A 5,096-nucleotide genomic window follows, 5' to 3' on the forward strand; every position below is an offset into this window, starting at 1 on the left:
GCCACCAGGATGCTTCCTGGCAGGCCACTGTATCTGAAAGACTGTAGAACTGAGGTCGAGCCAGTGGGGCTTATTCATCTTATGCAGCTAACAACCAATGACAAAGCCAATAATCCTTGCTTGTTGTAGGTGTAATGTCAGTTGTTGTATATCTAAATGCAATGACAGAAGCAGCAAAATTCCAGTCAGGCGGCAAACTATGCTAAGCACAGAGCCCTGGGTTGGTGTATAGTAGTTTGTTCGTAGTTGTAATGTAGTACTGCAAAATGTTATATATTGTTATATATAACAGAAGGAATTGTAAGATGTCATGCTCCAGCCGCATTTTTGCAGTTAGAGGAGGCAAAGCCAAGAAGCCCTTCCCCCTCGAAGGCAGCATTCATCTCTGCAAGCAGTAGAGAGAGCAGGGCTCTGAAGCTCCTCAGACCTATAGGCTGGCTCCAGAGTGCATCGCTACAGCCGTGTCACACGAGCTTGTATCACCTTTCTTGTGACGTGGTTCTCATCTTTTCTCTGATCACTAGAGCCACGGCGGGCCAGTGGCGCAATGGATAACGCGTCTGCCTACGGAGCAGAAGATTCCAGGTTCGACTCCTGGCTGGCTCGATAGTGGATGTCACTTTTTTCAAACAATAATATAAACATTGCAATGATCTATAAACGTGAGAGAAACCACATCACTCCTCTTAGACCATGACGTTCCGTCCTGGGTGATATTATAATAAACGGATCTGTAAACTTCGGTACACAAACAGCTAGGCATTTGAATTAAATTACATAATAGGAATTTAACGCCAATATCTTTTTTTATTTAAAAGTGGGCCATTCAGAGTTTTCGAGAGGTCTGTTTTTAACTGTAAAACAGATATCTGTCGATTTGCCAAAGGGACCAATATTTTCATGGAACAACAAATGCTAGTGAATTTTTGAAAAAGCACCTTTACCAGCGTGGTCTCGAAGGCACGGGCCTTCATAATGGCTGTCACGGATGCAGCTGCTAGTGACTTATTCCATTGAAACCGGGCAAAATAACGGAGCATCTGAGATACTGGTGCATGGCAACGATTCTAGAAAAAGAAATAACACATGTATTGTGTCTGCGGAACAGTCGTTCTTTCCAGTTGCGATGAATAATGTTGTGCGCAAACACTTGTATTTCCCGCCACACCGCCCTGTGCACTTGCACTGAAGCGGAAAAGAACTAGTCACGTCGCCAGTTCTCTCTGTCCCAATGCTCCCAGTCTCCCCGCTGATTGCTCTTCCATGCAGAAGCTTGTTAAAGCTCTTCACTCTCCCCATGACGCCTACATTCTGGGAGTTCACCCTGTGCTACTGCAGAGTTCCCCGTTTGACTTTGAATGACATGCTCATGCTAACACTCCAAAGCTTTCAGTATCACTCTCTACCGATACCCTGGGATAAGCAGCTCCATATTCTCACCCCTCTCTGAGAAGGTCATCGGCGGGCCAGTGGCGCAATGGATAACGCGTCTGCCTACGGAGCAGAAGATTCCAGGTTCGACTCCTGGCTGGCTCGATTCAAGGCTCCTTTTCACATCTTTAAAAGAAGTCACAGTTAATAGTAAAATATAGCCGTATACCTAGTGGGCGTTTATGGAAGATTAAACTAATGACACGTTTTCATGTAAATATATCATTAATCATGAGGTACCATAATTTGCTTCCACAGAAAGAACAGCGTTTTAATCGGGAAAGAATCCAATGTGCCCAGGCTCTCATTACTTTTAAAAGAAATCGATACCACAATACAGAAATAGTTGCCTGCGATCGGGCTACCTAGTTACAGCGAGGCAGAGTTTAAAGTGGGATGAAAAAAATGTGGGGTCCCTGAAAGGGGCGCGGCCAATACAATTAGGGCGTGGCTTAAACATGTAAACAGAAATTCCTTTAGAGTGCCACCCTTTGCATAGAATTGCAGTTGGCATAGGTGACAATTGAGCTGTGGGCTTTGAAGCAGAGAAACTCATTTGCAGTACCACAGGGCTCCTTGCCCAGCCCAACACTTTTCAAAATATTCATGAGTTCAGTGGACCACATCGTCCAGACTTGCAACAAAAATATCCTCACATTCGTAACTGATACTGTCCCTCTTGGACAAGCATCAAACACTAGGAACAAGTTCACCACATGCATGACGGTAGTGGCCACCTAGATGAAGTCCAACTGTCTCAAGCTGAACATGGACAAAACTAACGTGCTGGTATTCTTTAAAGATGTTTCAACGTAGGCCAGGGCTAAAAAAATCATAACAAGCATTTGCAACGCGATAGGTCTCACATTAATTAAGTTTGAGCTATTGGCATTGCTAAATATTGCAACACCAATTGCAACAAAATCTATAAATTGTAGGCCAAAAAAGGTGTATTTATTTTTGTAGGAATGGTGGCATGCTGCGCTTTAGATGAAAATGTTTAAAAGTAAAGTGCGCCATACTGTGATTGCTACAATAGTTAACTGTGGATGCGTTAACAATTGATGTGTGCACTGATGGCTGGTGGTGTGTGTGCCTGGTGGAAGTGTGTACTGCCGGCTGGTGGTTTGTGTGCCTGGTGGAAGTGTGCACTGACGGCTGGTGGTGCGTGTGCCTGGTGAAAGCGTGCACTGACGACTGGTGGTGCGTGTGCCTGGTGAAAGCATGCACTGACAACTGGTGGTGTGTGTGCCTGGTGGAAGTGTGCACTGACGGCTGGTGGTGTGTGTGCCTGGTGAAAGCGTGCACTGATGGCTGTTGGTGTGTGTGTGTTCTTGGTGAAAGCGTGCACTGACGGCTGGTGGTGTGTGTGTGTGCCTGGTAAGAGCGTGCATTGGCGGCTGGTGGTGTGTGTGTGCCTGGTGAAAGCGTGCACTGATGGCTGGTAGTGGTTGTGTGCCTGGTGAAAGCGTGCACTGACGTCTGGTGGTGTGGTGCCTGGTGGAAGCGTGCACTGACGGCTGGTGGTGTTTGTGCCCGGTGAAAGCGTGCCCTGACGGCCGGTGGTGTTTGTGCCCGGTGAAAGCATGCACTGACGACTTATGGTGTCTGTGTCTTGTGAAAGTGTGTACTGACGGTGTGGTTGTGTGCGTGGTTGTGTGTGTGGTTGTGAGTGTGGTTGTGAGTGTGGTTGTGAGTGTGTGTGTGTGGTTATGAATGTGTGGTTATGAGTGTGTGTTTGTGTGTATGAGTGTGGTTGTGAGTGTGGTTGTGAGTGTTTGGTGGAAGCGTGCCCTGACGGCTGGTGGTGTTTGTGCCTGGTGAAAGAGTGCACTGACGGCTGGTGGTGAAAACCCCTCTAAAGTTTATGTTACTTGAAATGGTAAAGCAATCAGTGAACAGGTAGATTTTATGGGGCTATGAAAATGGATGTGAAACTGAGGGCCTGTGTTAAAATGAAAACTCAGTTAACGTTTAACAAGCAGGCTTTTTGTTAGAAGAGTATGGTTAATAGTTTAGCGACTGTGTTCTTAAAAGAAACTACTAAAGCAAAATAAAGTTCTATAGCAAAACAAAGCTGAAAGTAGGACCTCTTTTAATGAATGGGCAGAGTTAGCAGACTTAGGTTTTACCATAAAGGCACTGTTTGAAAAGGATCTAATCGTGATGTGGAAAGGATCTATCCACAAAAATGTGCGCACAGTATCACATGAAACTCTGGGTTCATTCTCAACATTATGCGGGGTCCAGTGCGTGGCCAGCGGCGTGGGTGGGTGCGGTGACGAATTGTCTGAGGCCAAGGTTGGCGAGGTTGGTGATCAGGGTGGTGGAGTTGGCATCACTGTTGTTCTCGAGGTGGAAATTCAGGTCCCCGAGGAGGATGTAGTCGGTGGAGGCGAGTGCGTGGGTGCTGGTGAGGTCAGCGATGGAGTCACTGAATTGAGCTAGGGGTCCGGGGGGGTCTGTAGATGAGTGTTCCCTTGAGGGTGGTGTTGGGGTCGGTGTGGATCCGGAAGTGCAGGTGTTCGGTGGTGTTGAGGGTGTCGTCTGTGTGGGTGGCGACCTTGAGGGTGGACTTGTGGATGATGGCTATTCCTCCTCGGATACCGTTGGCGTGATCCCTGCGTGTGATTTTGTAGCCGTCCGGGATGCCAATAGCGATGTCGGGCGCCGAGGAGTCATTCCAGCAGGTCTCGGTCAGGAAGGCCACGTCTGGGGCGGAGGAGTCGAGCAGATCTCAGAGCTCGATGGCGTGTTTGCGTGCGGAGCGGGTGTTGAGGAGTATGCAGCGTAGGTGGTTGGGTCCAGTCCTTGGTGGTTTGGTGGTTCTGTCGAAGGTGAAGCTGCAGGTGAGGCAGGAGAAAGGTCCCTGAGTCTGTTTCGGGGTGGCTTGGAAGCGCGTGTGCTTTTGGCCGGCGTTGAGTGCGTACAGGGTGCTGGCGTCGTAGCGGAGTCTGGTGTTGTGGCGTTCGCGGGTCCAAAGGTTCTGGCGCTGGTCGAGGTCCAGACGTGGATGGGCGCAGACGGGCTTGCCTTAGCGTCCTCCATAAGAGGGGGATAAGGAGGGAGGAGCAGCTGGGAGGCAGGAGCATGGTGTCCGATGGGGTGCGGGGGGGGGGGCTCAGGGACGCAGCGGCGGGAGGTGGCGGGGAACGGCAGCAAAACAGGCGGGCGGCAGGGAGCAGGCAAGAGGCAGTAGGGGGGTGGGGTCGTAGCGTCGGGGAGTGGAAGTGATTACAGGGACAGAGGCAAAGTACAGGGACAGTGAATGAAGCACAATACAGACCAATACAGGTAGCAGTCACGCAGCAATAGGGGGGAGAGGCGGCAAATACCAGGAAGGAGCAGAGCAGCCTCGAACCCAGGGGAGAGAGGCACAAGGCTCGGGTGAACCAGCTGACAAGCGGCGCTGCTGGGAGGAGTGCTACCTTTGACCAGAGGTCAAGGAATCAATGTTGTTAGAAAAAGCCTGACATCTTACAGCCTTTCATTTAACATGCTTTGCACGTTCAATTGTCATGCAGTTCACTTTACAAAATCCTCTAACTAAAGTCACAGAAAGAAAAATAAATGTAATAAGATAAGCTGACTTTTGACCTCTGTTTCTCTGAAAGCCAACAAATGTGATAAGATAATGTGATTTAATGCCATTTTTATTTCTCGTT

General features: G+C 48.8%; 2 non-coding genes across 2 annotated transcripts; both read left to right on the plus strand.

The window, feature by feature from the left end:
- Window positions 1-533: 533 nt before the first annotated feature.
- Window positions 534-606, plus strand: TRNAR-ACG (transfer RNA arginine (anticodon ACG)). Its single transcript has one exon. It is a non-coding gene; the product is annotated as a tRNA-Arg (tRNA).
- An 857-nt stretch (window positions 607-1,463) lies between these two features.
- TRNAR-ACG (transfer RNA arginine (anticodon ACG)) lies at window positions 1,464-1,536 on the plus strand. Its single transcript has one exon. It is a non-coding gene; the product is annotated as a tRNA-Arg (tRNA).
- The last annotated feature ends 3,560 nt before the right edge of the window (window positions 1,537-5,096 follow it).

Source organism: Lissotriton helveticus, chromosome 5_1, assembly GCF_964261635.1.
Source record: "Lissotriton helveticus chromosome 5_1, aLisHel1.1, whole genome shotgun sequence".
In the NCBI taxonomy this organism is placed as follows: Eukaryota; Metazoa; Chordata; class Amphibia; order Caudata; family Salamandridae; genus Lissotriton; species Lissotriton helveticus.